Source organism: Colossoma macropomum, unplaced genomic scaffold (assembly GCF_904425465.1).
Source record: "Colossoma macropomum unplaced genomic scaffold, Colossoma_macropomum, whole genome shotgun sequence".
NCBI classification, from domain to species: Eukaryota; Metazoa; Chordata; class Actinopteri; order Characiformes; family Serrasalmidae; genus Colossoma; species Colossoma macropomum.
Genome location: NW_023495967.1, coordinates 405,810 through 428,582, shown reverse-complemented (window position 1 = coordinate 428,582; position 22,773 = coordinate 405,810). Strand labels below are relative to the sequence as shown.

At 39.2% G+C, this 22,773-nt stretch overlaps 1 protein-coding gene across 1 annotated transcript in view; it reads left to right on the top strand.

Moving 5' to 3' along the window:
* The first annotated feature begins 4,528 nt into the window (after window positions 1–4,528).
* pld2 (phospholipase D2) overlaps window positions 4,529–22,773 on the top strand; it is a 62,276-nt gene continuing 44,031 nt past the window's right edge. The window contains exon 1 of the mRNA XM_036564396.1: window positions 4,529–4,750. The gene's annotated coding sequence lies outside the window, so the exon portion shown is untranslated. The remainder of the gene's footprint in view (window positions 4,751–22,773) is intronic.

Here is a 22,773-nt window from a genome sequence, read left to right as displayed (position 1 = left end):
TTATTGTGTGATGCAGTTTTCTGCAGCTCAGCATTGGATCTATCAGCCTGACTAGTTTAAAAGAATACACAATTTTGTATCTACGATATAAAATTATATATATTATATATACGATTTTGTATCACTGCGATAAAGAAATCTTGAAAGCTAGCATAGCCACTGATGTGGAACCTTAAAAAAATTCAAGTATTTGGCCCAAAGTGCTTTCAAGATGCATCATCAGAAGGGTGTTTTCCTAGTCTTTAAACTGGAAAATCTCTCTATAGAAACTATGCAGCACCACTGTAGGAGGCAAATAGACATGTTTACAATAGATGTAGTGATGATTACATATTGCATTTTGGCCAGAGCATCCTTCAACAAAAAGTGTTCTATGGCAAAGAACCCTGTTTGGTACCTTTGTTTTTAAGAGTGTAATTGCATTGTTCTGTTATTGTCTGTTTTATTTATATTATGTATTTAATACTTCCGAGACTGAAAGCGTATGCATACATATGTTTGATTTTATGCTTCTTTCTTTAAAAAAAATGACATTTCTTATTTCCTTTTTTATTTTCTTTGAATGTTTGACACAGCTTAGTAAGTATTATTGAGTTTTGTTATTTGTTATGACTGGTGCAGCGTGGCCATATCTGTTGTACTGATTGGACTTTTTAAGACTCTCATAAGGCTTCTCAAAGCAGGAATCTGTTCTTCTCAGAAGAGTACAGTAAATAAGAGAGGAATCTGATATTAGATCGGCACTCCTGCTCTGAGAAGGTTTATAAATACAGGCCAAAATGTGAAGTCAAGATTACTAAAAATAATTATTAAAAATTAAAATTTTAAGTGTAAAACTGTAAAGCGGTGCAGTGTATTCTTGAGAGGTTGTGTAAAATCTGAATCATTAGAACAGGGTTCATCAGTCTTACCCGCAGAGAGCCGGCATGCCTGCAGGTTTTCATTCCAACCAAGCAGGGACACATATACCTCATCAATTGTCTAAAGACTGAAACCTGATTAACTGATTAAAGTGTAATCAGGTGTTCTGCTCAAAGGGAATGAAAACCTGTATAAGATCAGTGACCCCTGACTTAGAACAAGTGGTGTAATGATACCTGAGAACTTCCTTGAAGCATTCACTTAAGATGCATTCACCGTACATGCAGAAATGGACATCTAATAGAAACTATCCCTTAAAAAGATGTATTTACTGATACTATAAGAATCTACAGTACTGTGCAAAATCCATTAATTTCATTTCCAGTCAAATTGACCATTAAGGACAAGATATTCATTTTTCAGGCAATATTTCGGAGGGGGTTAGAAATATGATAATCCACTTGCAGGGGGCAGTCATGGGCTGTTAAGGAACTAGCCTTGTGACCGGAAGGTCGCCGGTTCGATCCCATGAGCCAACAGTACGTGACTGAAGTGCCCGTGAGCAAGGCACCTAACTCCTGACTGCTCCCTGGGCGCTGCGGATAGGGCAAGTGTGCTCACTGCCCCCTAGTGTGTGTGTTCACTAGTGTGTATGTGGTGTCTGCTATATAGTTTGAATAAGCAGATGATACAGCATTCAAACAGAACAGGTGAATTCCATCAATTTTTCAAAAGCCCTGCATAATGAAATCTTTAAGATGTAACCAAGTCATTATGAGTGGCTTGGTGTGAAATGCTGCCTTGTAGAGAAATTAACAGTCAGAATTGTTCACAGTGGTGGTGATAGGAACCAGACATCTGAAGAGTTTAATGCCTCTAAAAACTCAGACAGTTATTACATGAAGTGATTACAAAAACACTGCCCGATCCCTAAGACTTTGTTTTATGATAGATTAATTTTGCTTTATGATAGATGAAAAGCTATTTTTTAATCTATTCACAGCTGAGAGGTACATGCAAAGCAAAACGCACCCAAAGAAAACGTATGTACAGATGTTGTGACTTAATATTAGGCTGCCTTTGTTTTGAATGTACAATGTGATATAAACCACCTTCACCGGCCACTTAGAAAAACATGCAAATAGTGGACCCCCTGGCGGTGTGTGACAGACCGCTGGGGGTCCACAGACCCCACTTTCTGAAACACTCTTCTATAGTAACGTATAGCATGTCCATAATACTTTATGATATTAATAAATATAATATTGCTGTGTAGTATTCTGTAGTAAACTACAGTCATTGTCTGAATTAAATATGATATTCTTATAGAAAACCAGTAGAAATTTCAGATTACTATAAGTGTTTTTTGGGAGACGTAAGAGTGAGAAATTTTTATTGAAATATTATTTTTATTCTTTTCAATATTTTGATGAAAACTCAACAGTGTAATGTTTCTGCAGAACATTATCTTCAGTAACAACCAATAAATACAATGCAGGCCCTTATTTTTGTCCTCAGATGTGAAATTTAGTTTGACGTGTATCAGATTTCACATTTTTTGTTAACCGGTTATGTCACTAAATGACCTCTTAACACCTTCCCGCCACCCACTCGCTGAGATGAAGTATGTTCTCAGACTGGTTTCTACAGTTCATGCCTTTATACCAGTTTCTGTTTATATATATTGAGAGCGAGAGTGTGTGTGTGGGGTGTGTGTGTGTGGGAAAATGAGCCAGCATGGTAGAGAAAACCACTTAAGATGGAATCTGTGGATCTGCATCAGAATGCATTATATGGCTACATGTGTCGGGAACCAGTAGGAGCAAAACATGGGTTTGCTATTGTGTCCATTTACAGTATTTAGGCTGTGCACCCTTTTTGGTGATGAGTCACCTGTATTTCTTTATTGCAATTAATATCTTGTTCTTTTTTCATATTGCCCATTTTCTTGTGCTGCTCCACAGCAACTTCTTCCTTCCAGTTTAGGGTCTCTATTCACAAACTGATCTAGAGTCAGTTTTGTGACCATGACCATCATTAAAACTAGCTAACTAATTTGCTAACTAATATTAGCAGTCATAACAGACAGAGGTTTACTGCATAAAACCCCTTGAACATAGAAAACTGAAAGAAATTGTAAGTAATTGAAGTATTTTGCTTATAAAAGCTTTGTCTGCCATTTTTTTGTGGTGTGAAAAGAAATTGTACCTTATCTCAATGATTTCTGGGCAAGTTCTGATGCTGAAATTGACACTTGTGTTTACTTGATAACTCGCACCACTAAAGGCTCATCTAATGAAGTTTACTTGAGCTGACAAATGAACAAATGAATGGAATGGTCCTAAAGATGGTGTCAGGATATGCCTGAGGGTAATTGGTGAGGCCAGCTGGACAAAGGTATGTTAAAACTGTTATTGAAATAAGCGGCAGTGCTGCTGTTACCTAGTATAATATTTCAAGATCAAAGGTCAGACAGGGGCCCTGTGGACCTATTTGTCTAGAGCTCAGCAATCCTGTTATTAGATCAACACTTTGGCTTATAAAGTTGGTAAACATAATAATTACTAAAAATAATGTCACTGGTTGTACACATCCCTCTGAACTGCATTCCTATATGGAAAATAAATATATGCTAAGTATATTTACCAAATTTATTTGAAAATCTGTGAAAATTGCAAAAAATGTTTTTGTTCAGTGTACTTTAGTGTTTATTTTGAAATAAAAGGCATCTCACTTAGACTAGTATGTGCATATCTTTTCTGTATGGATTCAGTTTGATTGTCATTATAATTTTGGGAGGCTTAATTTTCACAAATTACAATGCAAAATATTATATTAAAGAAAGCTGTGCAACAGTGGGAAGAAATGGCGATGGTTAAGATGACTGTCAATGAGCATGAAGCTCCAAATAGTATGCTGCAGAGGTGTTGCGCTGCTGCTATGCGGATTACGGTATGGATGCGGCGACCTAGCCAGTAAAAAAGAAAATGTGCGACTTTTGCGGGTCTTCTGAAGCAAAACTCACGTTATGTATGTTTAAGAGAGCTGAGGAATTTTACCTGTACTTCTGACTACAGCATCGTATAAGTGTACGAGTGTGAGGCTCTGCGGGCATTTCCCCAGTGCATAGCCGCACGACACGACAGAGCTGCACCACGAAGGTTTACGGTAAATACGGCATGTAGAATATTTCGCCTTATGTTGAGCTGCTATTAGAGTGTTTGCGGTAAACACGGGTTTAGTTCAGCCATAAAACTAAAGATACGACTAGATCCTATGGGGCATGAAGTGCACTATTTAAACGTTTTAATGCGCTATAGTACAGTAAACAGAGAGCAGGGAGACATTTATCCTATGTACACAGTAATTTTGGACCAGCTATTCCTCCATTCATCATGGAATTTTAACATAATGTTAAGGGACAGCTGACGCTTTAAAGTTTTCTTGTGAAGTTCCTCGCAAATTTGGATTTATATTGTTAAAACAATGGCCTGCATTTGTGAAAAGTGAAGTCTCAGAATAAGAGTGCTGGGGTCAGCTTACGCCTTTTAGAAAGTAAAATTACCGTATATGAAGCGATTAGATCTGATCTTGGATCTGAGTTCTTACGCTGAGATGTTTGAATTATCAATATTATCTAATGATCCGTGGTGTTTACTGTTTTTCGGCGTGAAAGCAGCCGCTACTCGAGATTTTACGGTAAGTTGGACCTGTAGAACGCTGTAGGACGCTGCCTACGTAGAGCATTGCACGCGTGGAGAGTCTGGTCTGGGTGTGTGGATGGAAGGAGAGTCTCTGAAGTTTGGACAGTCGGTGGAGATCATAATGTAGGCTTCTAGTCTTCAACACGTCGGATTATTCTTCAGTCTCAGCGGATTTCGTGGAGGTGGTGAGTAGACGATCTTGTGAAGGAGAGAAAGTTCTTTTCGCTCTGCAGCAGCAGCTGTAACAGTAACCGAGTAACCGAGGCTGGACGGAACCAAACACCAGTGAACTTACAGATGAACCCGCTGCTTTCAGTGACGCTGCCTGGGCTTTGGAGAAGAACTAGATAATCTCTTACTCTGTGTGTTTTTCTTGATTCTAATCCGTGCGTGTCGTGTCAATCAGAAACTCCGACTTGGGAGAGTTGGAGCTCGGAGAGTTAGGGAATGGGTGGAGGAGAAGGAGGAAAAGAAGGGTGGTCTCAAAGGAAAATGTCTTTCACTATGTTTTATTTTTACAGAAACCAAAGCAGATCTCAGTTCTGTGTTAATGCTTGAGTTCCTCGTCCTAAACTTGTCTTGGGAGAAAAGGAGAGCTGTGAGAGGTTCTGGAGAGAAGAAAGGAAAGACTAAGTTCTCTTTCTGCACCAGGAATGAGGAACTGAGGACCGGAGTCCAACTCAGTTTGGTGATTTTCTCTGCTCTAACTCACCATCTGAACCTGACAATTAACTGATGAGTTGTGTGCCTGAGCACGAAAATCACCAAACTGTACAGGAATCCGACCCTCCGGGACTGAGATCCCCACCCCTGATCCCCACCCTGGTCCCCACCCTTGGTCCCCACCCCTGGTCTCCCACCCATGGTCCCCACCCATGATCTAAGCTGAAAGATTTCTCAGATTTATAAGAGAGCGCTGTGTTCAAAAAAGCTGGGATTTTGCACAGAAGACTGGAGTCAGATGAGTCAGACACAAAAGAGTTAAGCCATCTGAGGCGGTGTAGTTTGGCTTTAGATCAAAGTGAGAAATGCATTTCAGCAGATAAATGTAATGACATAAGGGCTGTAACGATTAGGGCTGTCTCCTTTTTGGTATTTTTTGTGTTAATCTCTTCAATCTACAGAACTCAGATCTTATAGATCGTATAGATCTTATAGATCATCTCATCTTATCTTATTATCTTATCTTACAGAGTCTCGTACGGCTCAGACAAGCACTCATTTTATTAAATAAAGCATGTCCTCGTGCAAACAGGCATCTTATGGAACAGTTATAGACTTATAAACAATACAGAGCCTGAACTGCCTCCCTTTATACCTATTGTAGCGTTTCTCCCTGCAGAACTGAAATATCAGCATCTCACAAAAACACACAAATATGTGCAAAATGTGAGCTGTTTGACTCAGTCATTAAAGGGCCCATATAATGGAAAACTGAATATTTCTTACTTTCCTTTCTGTGTAAATGTTGTAAACCTATTCCAGGCCATACAGTCTCTATATTGAAATGAAGCTGCCAAATGCAAAAACAGCCCATTTTTGTTTTTGTTTTGTTTTGTGATGTCCTGAAAAACAGTGTATTTACATATATATCAGTCTGTTCAGCTACAGCAGTTTAGCTCCACCCACTGATGCTGGAGTGTTTTCATGTAAAATGAATTATGACCATTTTTGGTACATAAATACTCACAAACATCATAAGGGGTAAAAAAAATCAATCGCTGCTGTCGGAACAAAACCTCCCATCTTCAAAATGATAACTTTACAGGCGAAGGAAAAAAACCTACTTTACTTTTAATATACGTGAATGGAACCAGACTTTTTTCCAAGTAATTTTGAGCCGTTTCTTTTGGTTTATTCATCATAAATGTTGCCCAAAATGTGAAGGACAACAGGCATTTTCAAATATTCAAATGTCAAAAACTGAAAAATGTCAAAAAAATGTAGGATATGGCCCCAGTTTCAGTTTAGTAAAGTCTAGATTAAGTAATTAATTAATTGATCACTAACTACGTTTAAGTGCACACGATAGCCTGACTAAGACTAAGTGGGCCAAACCAAAACGTTTATGAGAGATTGTCCACTTATAGTTCAGTTTACTTTATTTTGGTTTTATGATACTGTATTGAAATTGTTACACATTTAGGGGAAACTGATTGTCGTCTATGCTGGTGAGATTTCAAACTCACCAGCATAATCAGTTCCCTCCATTTAATTATCTAACTCTCTATTTCTATCACAACATGATGTCTCTTCCTGTCAGCAGCCGTGCGGCCCTTTCACCTTTTGTCACAGGTGTGGCCCCAGCAGCAGAGCAACTTCAGACAAGCTATTTGTTGTACGTGAGCAGGCAAAAGAAAAAAAGTGTGTGGGGGGGGATTCAGAGTACACTTTCTGCAGTTCCAAACATTCTTTGTCCCACTGTGTCAACATCAGGACTCAGCAGTGCTCAGCAGTGCTCAGTATCTGCACGCTCTAGTGCTGTCGGCGTATCAGGTCTTGCTTTAACAGGTTTCTCAGGAACATCTTTTGACTGATGGAAGCGCCGCACGCTTCTAAAAGAACTGTGAGACTGACCGAGCTCATGACAGATAGCAACGTTGCTAAGCAGTGATTGGAGTGCTAAGAAAACAAAACAGAACTTGTGTTGAACAAATGCACATGTTTAGAAGTAATGTAGAGATTGTTAAACGTGTGCACCTTAAAAAAATCAGCATCTGTTATTAAAATATTTTAGTTTGAAGTTTTGAGTATATTTTAAAGGACTCACATCATGGAAAACAGAATTTTCCTTTTTTTAAAAAAAAAAACAAAAAAAAAAAAACACTTTTTTAAAAAACATACCATTCTCTCCCCGGTCTATACAGTCCATATATGGAAACAAAGCTTCAAAAACAGCCTGTTTTGAATTCTGTGATGCCACGAAAACCAACAAATTTACACATATCCACCTATTCAGGTTACAGCAGTTTAGCTCTGCCCATTCATACTGAAGCTGTGTTCAGGTGCTCAGTGGATGGTTGGACATACCAGATGGTTAACTAACTGGTAAATACGACTGAAACTGCATTCAGGTGTTTGATGTATATAGGCCCACCACATGGGAAAAGGCAGCATGGAGGTCTGGAGAATACTTATCCCTTCTTTTTCGTCGCTGTGTTTAAAAGCACGTAGATTTAATAGAAGCGCATCAGGTACGTTTTCACTTTCACTGCCAGTTTAGCGTTTTTTTCATCGTATCATAAACTCTTGCTTCATCTAGAATCCCAAGTTTCAATTGTAAATAAGACTTTGTCAGCCGTTCAAGCGTATTTCCCAGTTTCCGACACCACTCAAACACAGCATGAGCGTTTCAGCTCAGACTATTTATTTAAATGAGGCCCAGTACTGGGCAGCCAGTCAGAACAGAGGTCATTTACATGTATCAGTCTTAAAGACACGGTAACAAAAAAGCAAAAAGTTTAATTGTAAGGGATAAAGAGAATTTGGAAAATGGTCATGTCAAATGACCTGTGATTTGACCTGTTTTGACCTGTTTTAGGTACATTAAACTACACCAGATATAAAATGCAAAAAACACGTAGGACATGTAAGACGACACTACTGAAAAAGTCACCAACGTAGCTACATAGTTACTGACGCCCACATTGTTACCACAGCAGCCCATGCAGATTGGTTGGTGATGTCTGGACTCACAAATTTGATCTGACCACTTGCAAATAACAGTGTGGACATCAACTTCAGGAGATCTGATTTGAGAAACAAATCTGATTTGAGAAACAAATCAGACTTGCCTGCAGTCTGAATGTAGCCTAAAATGTTTTTACTTGAGGAAAAGAAAAAGAAAAAAAAGACACACACACACACACATTTTTTATATATATATATATATATATATATATATATATATATATATATATATATATATATATACACCGATCAGGCGTAACATTATGAGTTTTTCTACATGATTAGTGAGGGAGGGGGCCACGAGTAAGATGAGTCTGTTTGAGTGGAGCAACCGGCGATCTGTTCTCCTGTGACCGAGTGTGGGTGACGAGGTCAGTGGTGTAACTGTACTGACCTACAGCGAACTCACCTCTTTCTGTACATCCTAACCAGCTTTAGCAGCGTCAAATCACAGTCCTCACAACTAAAGCGCTGTTGCAGCACTCGGGCAGTCATATTTTAATATTAGTGCATTCCCAAGCACCGAAAGTGAAAGAAAGAAGTGAGTTCATGTAAATTACAGCTCCGATTTAAATGAAAGTAAACTGAGAAGCTGTGAGGCATTGGACAGCGGGAGAGCGCTATCTTTCCAGGCTAGCTGTTTTTAGCAGCTGGCTAACTTGAAGCAGCGGTCTGTCACTCCAAAACACGGAGAACTGATGATACTGTAGATCAAACACGACACAAAAGCACCGCTTTCAGTTTAAACATACCTAAAAGGAGGACTCTGTTTGTCTGGTGTTGATATTTTGCGGTTCACCCCTTAAACTACTACAATTGAATATCCAGTCGTCGCTAGCTGGTGTTTGAATACTGTGATGTCATTTGTAGCGGGCTAGCCGAGCGCTCGGCACCAGCTCAAAATAATCTGTTTTCTTTCTTAAATTATGACTATTACAAAATAGCCATGCTTTTCCAGCTGGCAAAAACAGCTCAGCAGACACTTTCTCCCACTCTCCCATGACAGATCTGTGAAATGTTCCACTGTTTGGTGAGCGTTTGTCGTGTTCCCACCATAAAGGATAGTTTAAAACAGCAATAAACCACCCAGGAGCAAAAATCAGCCTTCAAACAATGATTTGACATTTATCGCGGTATGTATCGATATCGAACGATATGAATTTCGCCATATCGCCCAGCTCTATGACCACCCCCTTGTTTCTATGCTCATTGTCCATTTTATCAGCTCCACTTACTATATAGGTGAACTTTGTGGTTCTACAATTACAGACTGTAGTCCATCTGTTTCTCTGCATACTTTGTTAGCCCCCTTTTACCCTGATCTTCAGTAGTTAGGACCCCCATGGACCCTCATAGAGCAGGCACTATTTGGGTGGTGGATCATTCTCAGCACTGCAGTAACACTGATGTGGTGGTGGTGGTGGTGGTGGTGTTAGTGTGTGTAGCGCTGGTCAGAGTGGATCAGACACAGCAGTGCTGCTGGAGTTTTTACTCTGTTTCACTCTGTCCTCTGTGTGTGTGTGTGTGTCCATGATATCATCCACTACTACATAAGGCACATGGAGATTTAAATTTCCATACACTGTTTGGAACATGAATCTTTTTAAATATTTTAAATTGTTACATCCTTTAATTCAGTTGATTATAACCTGATGTCAAACTGAATGTTATTGTGTCTATTAGATGTAAACCAGACTAAGAGGAGATTTCTTTCCTGTTTTCTGGGCTTGCAGGAATGTTAATCACTGATACCCTCTCAGCTCAGTGACCCTTGCAGTAATGCGTTCCCACGTAGGACTCATTGAATCTTCTGCATGAGAAGCTTCAGCAGGGGCCACGTGACTTGCCTGCAGGATAAGGGGGTTTCAGAGTTTATGAGATTTTGGGACGTGACTATTGTTTGTGGTTGTGTTGGAGGGCTGTGAGGGAAGTACCTGGGTAAGATTGTGGCGTGTGATTAGGACATGGGTGACGACAGAGTTTTTACTTCCTCAGGAGCTTCTTTCTGTGTATGAGGATCAGCAAGTAAACTTGCTGACCCGTTTATATATGAATCATAGATGGCCTCTCCGTCTCCAACAGTTTAATACAAAACACAGCACATAGTAGCTGTTGAAGTCCATGGATATTCTTTCCAGGAGTCCTTTATTCTGATTGTTTACAGCTGTCATGCTGAAGAACATGTTGAAATGCTGCCACTCAAAGGTTTGAATGTTTTCCAGGCCTGGTCGTAGAGGACCTAAACATTTTTGTTTTCAGTGCAGCCTATTTTAGAGCTGTACTGCATAAGTTTTGAGGATTTGGAAACCTCTCTGGTGGAAATGTGTAATTGCACATAATGTGTGAAAGGATATTTTGTAACTTGGGTTGTGCATCAAACTCCTTCCCTGAGCATGTGAATCTCAAAAATAACTCAGTCAAAACTTGGTGAAGGGCGTGTCTTCTGAGGATGTGAGTAAATAATTTACTATTGTCATCATATCTTCATCAGTATAATGTTGAATTTGAGACCTAAACATTGAGCCGGGCCTACTTTTTGAGTCTGTATGTGACTTTAATACGTAATACGTAAAGACGTAGCCCAAAAACCCGACACGATGCCACTGACTTTTAAATTGTTATTTCAGGCTTTCCAGAGAGCGCAAGCACACCATATTGTAGTGATTTTTTTTTCTCCTGACTTAGTAATGCTACCTCTTTCAGTTTTAACAACAACATCATATGTAGCACAGCTTTAATGGAATAATTCATGCTAAGCAGTTTACCCTCTGCTAAATTTTGTGAAAAATGTTTATACGAAACACGTTTTATGAACATGTTCAAAGTTAAACATGTTTGTAGATTAAATTTAATTCATTTTTTTTACATTTTCAGATTTCCAGAGAGAAGAATTTGTGGTAATTTGCAATTTGCTGTGTAACGATTGTTGTTATGCAATTGCGATAAATAGTGTTTCATGTGTTTAAAGGGCCCATATCCTACATTTTCCATGTTTTTTATTTTGTCCCCTGAAGTCGAATTATTACATTTGTGTGGTTTTATGTGCCGACAACAGACATAATTCATTTTTATGTGACCATTTTCAAGTTAATCAGAGTTTGAGGTCATCCGCGTTCTGCAGATGCTGCAGACTGAGATCAGGTTGAAAAACACTGGAATATTCCTTTTAACCTCATGAAGAACATGATAATGGCCTGACAAGTTGATAAGGAAGTTATACCTGAGTTGTAAACAGGAAAAACACTAAAATTAGCAAATCCGGGGTGTTGGTCGCTGGAATGTTGTGAAATGCTGGTTTACTACAGTTTCACCTGCACCGACACGTGGGAATGTGACCACACTGGCCGCAGCAATGCTTCAGTCTGATGTTATCAAAGCAAATATTGTTCTAAGGTATTGGCAGATAAAGTGAGACTCACATCACAGGATGTGGTCATTTAAAGCTCAGATATTCATATAGGCAAAACAGTTGCCATAGTGATTGCATTCAGCGGCTGCCTACATGCAAACAGGCTTTAACATCCACAGCAGCGTGGAGGAGTGCGGCGTGCAATCGCAAATCAGTGTGTGGTTGATTTTAGTCTGGTAGCCTGTTTTTCTCTCTCTCTCCCCTTCCCTGATTCCCTTCCTCTCTCGCCCTTTCTTTCTCTTCCTCTCACTGATGCAGCCACACAATTTAGGGCAGAAATGCTAGTGTGCTATTTAATACTACAGTAACTAATATGTTTAGTTTTTCGTCTGCTTTTTTTTATTTGTAGTTTCCAGCTAGTTTTGCCCTCCAGGTAGAGGATTTCGAAATAGTGACTTATTTTCTCGAGGTATCGACTCCAGTTATGCTGGATCTGGATTAGGATTGCTGGAATTTAGAGATTACCAACGAAATCTGTGATTTTAATCCAGTATGAATGTACAGTGTTCGTAGTCTGCTAAGTAATATATCCAAAGCGAATTACCTTCGATAATTCGCCGAACTCTGGGCTCCCTCAGTAATAGTAGTCAAGTTTGAAATGACATCACAGTGATGTAATAACAAAAACAAGTAATAGAAAACGGCACCTTAATTTTGTCCTTTCTTTCTTTTTTGCAACCTGAAGATGAGGCTAACAGCTAAAATGAAGCTTGAATTGACCCAATTCCATAATCCTCATGTTCATGACAAAACTAATGAAATCCACACCATTATTGGTGTTGGCTGAAATAGAAGGAGAAGGAAAATTCAATAATTCGAAAGTACCTCTCACAAGGCAATGTGTTTTCTGTCTTGTTGGGCAGCATTTTGTAATCTGAATGAACCCTTTTTACTAGCCTAACGTTGGTCTATGTGCCATTTAGCCGCACATGTTAAAATGTTGATGTATTTTTTAATTAATATCTCAAAATAATGACTTTTCTTGAAATATTGACTTGTTATCTCGAAGTAGTATCTCAAAATCATTATGTTGAAATATTAAGGCATTATTTTGACATAGTAAGTCAATATTTAAAGAACCTCAGTCAACAATTTGAAATTTACCATCAATGTTTCGGTAAAAAAAGTAATTTGTTCGAGATACTAAGTCAACATTTTGAAAACAGAAGAAATAAAAAAACATAGGCAATTTAATTTTTCTTTTCTTCTACTTGGTAGGAATGGGCTTCTATAGTTTTCAACCAGTTGTGACTCACATATGAACAGTGTGGTGAGACTGTATTGTGTACACGCTTCTTATGGTGTGCTGCTCGCCGTACCCTGCAGAAAGTAAACTTGCTACTTGACACCGATACAATTCAGGCTTGAAGTTGGCTGCTACTTGGTACTGAAATAATACTTATATTTTGCCTTGTGTGTAGCAGTTTTACAGTGACTCAATAAAGAGCCCTGATGTAGAGCTGCCATTCAATCCTGGTCCTGGAGGCCCACTGCCCTGCACTTTTTTTGCGTTTTCTCTACTCCCAGCACACCTGATCCAACTAATCAGCTCATTAACAGCCCATTATTGAATAAAAGTGGGTACGGTTAAGCAGGAAAAGCGCTAAAATGTGCAGGGCAGTGAGCCTCTAGGTCCGGGGTTGAGAAACACTGACCTAGAGGGATGTTTTTTTTGGTCACAAAATCGGTCTCACCCATTGTAAATCTAAAACATGATTGGTTGATTCCATTTTAGTTCCTAATGATGTTGGTGCTTAATCTGATGCATTAGGCCTTCTAGTCAGCTCCTGAAGTCCTAACCAGTGGGAGAGCTCACCTGGCTGTATCTACCTAGAAATCTAATTTTCCATTGGACAGATCTTTTGTTTACAAATAGAACTTAACAGTGACATAAGTGTAGTACTGTAACACTTGCAGAGTAAAATACAACAAGAATGAGGATTCTGTTAAGTAAAAATCGATACTAAAAAGTACAGGCTTATTTATTTATTCATTTACAGACATCACTAGGCCTTCTCTGACGGCTTACAACTGCTGCTACTACAGTTTTCGGCTATGTGATGTATTTTAATTCATTTTTACAGATAACGGTTAGTCAGAAACCACATGAGCCAGTCTGGTTTGAGGTTACTTAACAAATTCACATGGTTTGAGGCGAGTATGTGATTATTAGCGCTTGTTAGGAGGTGTTTTCATTTCTTGCTTAACACACATTAGATTCAGCCTTCAGATGCTGGCGGTGTTCTGTGGGAATCTCCCAAGGGGAGGTGATGCCTGTAATAAGTCCCCCCGTTTCTCATTTCCTGCTGTACAGTGTGGTGTTCACCTGAAACCTGGCTGCCTTGACGACAGCATGCACAGCTGACCCGTGCAGCTGGTACACACATACAAACACGCCCTCACTTCTGTTTCCACACACCAAGCACACCCTGGGTTATGTCATTGTGTGTGTGTGTGTGTGTGTGTGTTCTTGTTCCATACTGGTGAATGCAGTTACTATAATCAGTAGCTCGCAATGACTTTTTGTTTGGAATTGCGATCTTCTGAGTTCTTGGAATCCAATCTGTTATAATTGTCTGGTAGTTCATGGAGCCACACAACTGGATAAAAATACACCACATATCTCGTTGCAGCTGCTCTCAGGAGGTCTGAATATTGTCTGTACTTTTGTCTATTTGTGTAGAGAATAGTACATAATGGCGGATCAGAAACCACATAAGGAACTCAACACAGCCTGAGGCAAATGCGATGATTGAATTATGCTAATGCTAACTGCTGTATATTTGTTCCATTGCTTGTTAGCCTCATAGATCAAGTGTAAAGTAAAGAAGTAAAGTAAAGAAGCAAACTGTCTCAGCTGTTCAGCTACATTTGGGGTAACAGGACAAAAGTGTACAAGCAATAAGCCAAGAGAGGCCGTACTTTACAGTGATGTTATCACAGGAGTGGTTAGGGGTGCAGCTGCAGGGATTGCAGTGTTCTGTGTCACGAATAAAACTTCACTTGGCAGTGAATGGCGTTTAATTGTTGGGGAAAAAATCCATCTGTTTCTCTGCATACTTTGTTAGCCTCCCTTTTACCTTGTTTGTCAATGGTCAGGCCCCCACAGGACCACCACAGGGCAGGTATTATTTGGATGGTGGGTCATTCTCAGCACTGCAGTAACACTGACGTGGTGGTGGTGTGTTGGTGTGTGTTGTGCTGGTATGAGTGGATCAGACACAGCAGTGCTGCTGAAGTTTTTAAACACTGTGTCCACTCACTGTCCACTCTATTAGACACTCCTACCTTGTCAGTCCACCTTGTAGATGTAAAGTCAGAGACAGTAGCTCATCTGCTGCTGCACAGTTTGTGTTGGGCATCCTCTAGTCCTTCATCAGTGGTCACAGGACGCTGCCCGCAGGACACTGCTGGCTGGATATTTTTGGTTGGTGGACTATTCTTAGTCCAGCAGAGACACTGAGGTGTTTAAAAACTCCAGCAGCACTGCTGTGTCTGATCCACTCAGACCAGCGCAACACACACTAACACAACACCATGTCAGTGTTACTGCAGTGCTGAGAATCATCCAGCAGCCAAATAATAGTAGTAGAACTACAAAGTACCACCAAGTAAAATGGACAATGAGCGTAGAAACAAGGAGGTGGTTTTAATGAAGTGGCCAGTCGGTGTATTTTGAGGTATGATATTGAGGTGGAGGTATAATATTGAGATATGGTATTGAGACATGATGATTTTTCAGGATTAAAATGGCCGTAACTTCCTTAACTTGTTCAACTGATTTTTGCCAACTTTATTTAGTTGTAGTCTCCAGACTTTTCTGCATGTTGTTTATTATTTAACAGTATGATTTACATGGTGCCATATTTGTAATGCGCATTGGTTTCCAGCAAAATTTAAATAAGGAAGCTGACACAGCCATAAGACGTGTCTGAGTGATTTAATATTTAGATTTACACTGATCTGACGCTTACAGGCAGTGATAGGATCTCTTTCAGCAAAGAGACTGCAGATCAAACACATCACAGTCAACATGTTGATTACTATCTAGATTTCACATATCTGAACATTAATGTTTAACTAGCCGTCATAAAAATACATACCAGATAATACGTCTGTTTTCCCACACTAGGTTTAACACCACTAATGGCAGATGTAACTAAAAACACAAACATGTGAAGCATGTAAGACATTTAGGTAACGTATCTTGTACTTTGCGGTTGTACAGTGACTCCTTCAGTAATACATCAATACATAAATGAATAAATGGGCGGGTAATGTTATTTGCAAGGGATTTTACAGGCTGAGTTGGTGGGGTAAATAACTGGGGTACTTTCCCAAAATGGATCTCAAAGTCTTACCCGGACGTTCATGTCAGCTTAAAATTAAAATTAAACAGGTCCAAGCAAACACACACCAAGAACTAACTCCCAGTTAACACCAGATAGAATAGCATTTGGCTAGTAAAGTGGGCTCATTCTGCTTAATCTGCCTCGTTGGGCCTCATTTTTATCAGAAGTGCCTTCAAGATGTTTCACTTTAATTTTTTCCCTCTTTTTCTAATTAGGCCTTCAACAAAAATGGTTCAGCAGTGCTGTGTTAATCCTGAGGATAATAAAAATGTACCAAGCTTCATTTTAGCATTTAGCTGGTCGTTTGGTCATTAAAAAATCGGGTGATGTTGTCTTTTACTGGGATTTGTTATTACTGTGTCATGATCAAACAGCACTGCTATCAGCTTCAGGTTTGGTAAAATTAGAGAAGGTAATTCCCTCTGGAATTATTACCCAGCGGACTTGTAAAAGCCAAAGGCATCACAGATTCATTCTGGATTAAAATCCTAGATCTCATTATCAGATACTCAAATTACAGCACCTCCCCAGGTGAAACTGATCCAGCTCCGAAAAGGCTTCAATGGGATGAGATAAGTAGTCATTATTGTGTGTCATCATCCTGCTGATCACACTTTGGGTGGATCCTGTGTGGTTTGGAGACACAGCTGAACGCAGCCGTGTGTTATTACACACCACACACACAGGGGCGTGTGCACATGAGTCACCGGCTCTTGATCCCTAGACGCACACAAACATATATACACACACATGCGTGCACATTCTTTCTCAGTCTCAGACAACTTTATCCTCATAAATTTACTTGAATAACTGTTTTCGTTTGGGGTGCTTTTCTTCGTTCTCATTAAAATATGTTAATTAACAGCACAAGGTGTTTTAACACTGTGTCGGGCCGAAAGAACAGTGAAGTATGAATATTGCAACATGCACGCTAACACTGCTGCATATATAAGTGATATCAAAACTTCACCAAAATACCCCGTGCAAACCAGCAAGCTTTCTCACAAGTGATCAGGGCCTGAAATTCATTTTTCAAAATGGGGGGGATTCCCCCCTTAAATGTTTCACATAGGGGGGGATTTACACACTTTAGTGGGGGGTACTACTTGTGATGGGTCTTACCTTGTCCCGTTCTTTTTGAAACCTTTTTGAAACTCCATCTCTTTCATGAATTTAACCAGATAGGTACAAGTGGATCAGACACAGCAGTGCTGCTGGAGTTTTTAAGCACCTCAGTGTCACTGCTGCACTGAGAATAGTCCACCAACCAAAAATATCCAGCCAACAGCATCCTGTGGGCAGCGTCTTGTGACCACTGATGACGAACTGGAGGGATGACTAACACAAACTGCGCAGCAACAGATGAGCTATTGTCTCTGACTTTACAACTACAAAGTGGACTGACAAGGTTGGAGTGTCTAATAGAATGGACAGTGAGTGGACACAGTGTTTAAAAACTCCAGCAGCACTGCTGTGTCTGATCCACTCATACCAGCACAACACACACTAACACACCACCACCACATCAGGGTCATTGCAGTGCTGAGAATGATCCACCACCCAAATAATACCTGCCCTGTGGTGGTCCTGTGGGTGTCTGTGATTCTGTAATTGTAGAACTAGAAAGTGCACCTATATGGTAAATTGAGCTGATGAAATGGACCACCTGTTCAGCCTACACTACAAAAAATGGTATCTTGTCCGATGCAGTTATTTTAAATCTAGCCAATATATATGATATGTCTCATATTGAAATTGTTGCTTATTGTAAGATTATTTAATTTAACATATTTTAACAGGTAAAATTCTCCCTATAATTTAGGTTGTTTTAATATGCTTGAAATGTGCTTGAAATCAGAATTATTAAATAATCTTGTAATGTTCCTATATCCATCTCAAAAAAATAGAAATATTATAAAATTGACAAGATTTAAGATAGTTGCATCTGACATGAGGCTGCTTTTTGCAGCATGCAACAGTCTAGCTCCACCCGTTTATGCTGAACCAATCATAATTATTTACCGATGTCACTCTTAAAGGCACAGTAATGAAGTCAAACTTTAGTTTTAAGGAAAAAAGAGAGGTTGGATATAAATAATCATGTGAAAATGAATTATGGCTGTTAATTTTAATGGCTAGAAAAATGGCTGTTATGGTACATAAACCCACACACATGCTGTAAGTGAACCTCATAGATAAAAATGATAAGATTCTCGGCCTTAAAAAACAACACACTGCGTTACACATGCTCTAAGGGTGTGTGTATGTGGTTCTCAGCATTAGGTCAGTGCAAAAATGCTCCAGGTGTTCACAGTATTCATGCATTAGTGGTAACCGCTTGTATGAGGATGAGCTGTGAGTCATTTGTGCATGGTATGGGAGTGTTTCTTTAGAATAAAGGCTGTAGTGAGGCAGTTGGGTTGGGTGGTGGGAGAATTTTGTCAGCTTTTGGTGCGTCACGTGCTGAGAGCTGCTCACATGGCTGTGGTGTTCGACATGGAATTGAGGTTGGAGCTTTTCACTGCCCTCTAGTGGCCAGGCGGAGCACAGGCCATGAAGGATTTTACACAGTAGAGATGGGCAAATCAGTCAAATTTGAATTTGTGAGGCGATATTCAAGTAATACTGCTAAATATTCATTAATACTGTTCTGATAATATTGTGATAATATGACTGAACAATATTAAACCCAGACCAGAAATCCATAGTAGGTGGCATGTGGCTTGCAATTTGCACAAGGAAGGTGTCGGTGTAAAGTCTTTAAGGTAAACAGACAAAGGCTAATTGTCTGTTTTCACTTGAGCTAATGTTACTAGCCTATTTACCTCATAACATGATGCAGAAATCCACAGATTTTTCAAAATTTCTTCATAATTCATTGATTGAAACGGAAGCAAAAGTAGAGTGGGTTCACTGCCAAATGGTTTATTGTAGAGAAACTCATTTTTTACAGTGGTATTGATGGTAACCAGGGATCTACAACACAAATATAGACATTTAATTTGCTATCCATAATGGCCTGGGAACCTACATGTATCTTCTGAGCTGTTATATGTAATGTAAAATCATAAAAATAGAAGAAAATCTGAAAAAAAAAAATCTTTAGATAATAGCTTTTGCCTTACAACACCCTGCATGTACCTCTCTGCCATGAATGATTATTATAAAATAATGTTTTTGTCCAAAACCTCATCATAAAACTATCATATAGCAATGTATCAGATACTAGGCTACATATTTGCAACTATTTTGTGTGATAATTCTGTCAGGGAGCTTTTAGAGGCATTCAACCACTCAGGCATCCCTGAATGACTTTCTTTACATCTCATCCACAGAATTATGCAGAAATTTTGAAAAATTAGTGGAATTCCCCTTTAATTCACCTCATTCAGCTCATAGCTGGAAAACAGTGAGTCTCCGAAGGGCCATGGTCACACCGGACTGTTGCTTCTCTATTTTCTTTGCTGAGGGGGAGCAAAATCCGGCGAGTATGGGTGGTCAGTGAATAGCTAGCGCTAACTAGTTAGCTAGTTGCAACAAGATTCACCATTTTTTTCAGAAAGAATATATTATTGCTTTCCCTCGTTTTCTGTCGGCTTTACAGGGTTGAACACCTAGAGCTCAAAGCGACGGGACATTAACTGCTGAAAGCTAATTCCTTTTCTGTGTTCTCACTCCCTTTCCTGTTAAAAGGGGAATGGCTTTTTTGTTTGCCAAGCAAATTTTACTCTTGTTGGGTGTGACTGCAGCTTTAGTCAGAAAAATTCACTAAATGATGTTGGGTTTTTCTCCTTTGGTGAACGGTCTTCGCCGCTAATTTATGCTAGCTATAATTTCTGGTGTATTAGCTTCCATTACTTGTTAGCTACATTAGCTTCACAGCTCTGTTTACAGTGTACTCTCTGAAAAGCTAACGTCAGACCCCACACATGTCTTGGCTGATGGATGATGTTTAAGGTAAAGGGCAAAACCCATCTAATCTAAATTAGGTTAGATTTTCTCACAGAACTTTCAATCTTGAGCGCACAACATGCTGCTACTTCCTTTTTTTGTAGCGATAGCAGTCTGTTGTAATGTTTGTGAGAAGTCTTCCATGTGTACAGAGCTAAGGTCAGCTACAAGCACATACTGGTTCCCACCCACAGAAACCACTTTCTCTCCTCCGCTCTTTATGGTTTATTTCTTTGGCACCTGGAAGCCACGAAAACACACAGGACCCAAAGTCAGGAGTGTAGGAGTTTCACAGAGCCATAACACCTCAAACACAAACCCTGTAGCTGTTATGTAAAGCATAGAAGACCATGTGACCTTCAGTAGGACCCCCATATAAAACCCAGTAGTGATAGCACCGAAACTGAAGCAGTAAAATCCATGATATGTGTACATGTGACCAACTGCGCATTAGTATTAATGTTATTAAAAACTGTTGTGCTGCTCATGGAATAATATTTGACCATTATAGTGTATGGAAACCATAGCATACTGCTAACTACATTGTTTGGCAGAAGAATTGTTTCTTGCAATTACTATTAATAATGTAAGTTTCTTTGTTAAAGCTTAAAGAAGTATTACTCAGGTAAGAAAATGTGATAAAATAATAATTAAAAAATCAGAGGAGTAAAGTTGAATTGCACAGTTTTTCGGACCATCTCTTATATCAGGTCATACATCTTTATGTTTCGACTTACACGCGCGATGGTGAAAACAAAGTTGGGCTAAATTTTTAGGTCTCAAATACAAAATCTACATACACTGATGACAATATGATGACAACAGTAGATACTTCTCTCACATCCTCAAAAGACACACCTTTCACAAGGTTTAACTTCTCTTTCACCAAGTTTCAGTTCTCTTTGAATACTCTTTGAATCACTACATCAGATTCATCCACTCAGGGAAGGGATCCAAAGCACTACCCACATGTTCTTCTGCACGTTTGCCTGCCATTACACATTTCCACCAGAGAGGTCCCCAAATCCCCAAATGTTACATAGTGTAGCTTTAAAAGGATAGTTCTAATTCCAAAAACTGATTGGCTGAGACCATCTGTATACTACACAGTTCTCAGACATAACTTTTTTAAGGCCTGCTGCGAGCCCGCTAACAATACAAACCCCAAAGCTTGGATCTGTGCATAGTAAAAGCTAAGCCCTCACCCACTTTACTCAGATAGCGTGCGCCCAGAAGCCTAGTTTTGATTGACTGCGGATTCTGCGGAAGACGATAAGCGAGAGACACTCTGAAGAGAGTGAGGGACACGTTAGTAATACAGGTTCAGATTTCCTTACACTGTTGAGGAGGTTTTGTGTTCATTTCCAATAATGTATTGAAATTGTGTGCTTACAGGTTTTGCCTCAGTCGTGAACATCTGTCTGATGCTTTCTTGTTTCACCACTGGGCTGTGTGTTGCTGCTTTTTTGGAGATGTAATACATTTTGAGCACAAGGCTGCTGAGATTGTTAAAAAATAGGGAGACGCTCTCAGGCTCGGGTTCATTCCCTGCCACAGGGTAGCAGTTCATGTCTGCTCTGTTTTGTTTGTGGTTCTACAAGCTTCAAACTTGCTGATAATACCAACCAAGATGCATGATAGTGTTGTGGAAAATAACTAAATAAACCAGAAAAAAGTCTCAGAGTCACAATTAAAGCATTAATAAATGTATTAAAACTCTTGGCCGTGGAGAAACTCCTGAAAATACCCAGAGATCTCCAAAGACCAAAGTTACAAAAGTTATATAACCCCTGTACACTGTAATCCTGCATTTTGTTTGAACTCAAATAAATTAAGTCTGTTGTATATAAAATTCAGTATATCCCACATATTACTCAACAATTTTAAGTTAGGGGAATGTTTTTGATGATTTTGTACACTCAAATGGCATTTTTGAGTTGAATTAACTTATTGCTATTTTGTTTAGTCTGTTGCTATGGCAACTTTGAAACCCTACGTTCAAAAAATGACGACATTTCTGCTGGTTTTAATTGTTTCTTTCTCACTAAAGTTGCTGAACAAATGTGTGAAACTGAGTGAAGCTAAGTAAGCTGTAAAATACAGTCGCAGTTTGTTTTGTTAACACGATCTTGTTAGATTAAACGTATATTTCTTTCCCATTGGCTGCTGGCTCCGTCTATTTGCATATTGAGTGTTTCTTTCCATTTGTTTTACTCACTGTCAGTGTGCTTTCATTCCACCCAGACTGCCTTTCCTTAGGCATATGTGTTTTATATATGCTTTACTCAGCTGCCTGACATTGTGTTGTTGGCTAAGAGCGAAAGTTACCATTCTCTTTGCTGATGAATAAGCATTTGTGTTGGTCAATGACCATGTTCACTGTAAACTCTTCGGTGTTTGTCAAAGTGGTCAGTATCACTTAATTAGAAAGAAACTCTCTCTTGCCTAATGAAACATGTAGTTAAATTGAATTATCAAGACGTTAAGTTAAAAAAATAGAATTTATGAGGTGCATAAACGTGTTTAAGTTAGCCAAACACAAAAATTATAGTCATTCTAACTCAACTTTTCATTACACATTACTTAATTTTTTTAAGGCAACCAGTTTCCTCAAATTCAACTTATCCTACTTACAGTGTAGAGTTGATACACAGACAGAGAACAAAGAAATCCATTGGTTGCAACTAATAACTAAGGTTGGTTACAAATAATAACTAAGGCCTGGGAAAATACAAGGAGTTGACCCCTTGTCTTCTTTTTGCACTCAAAGAACAGTGAGAGTCCCCCCTAATATTTTGAGTAACAT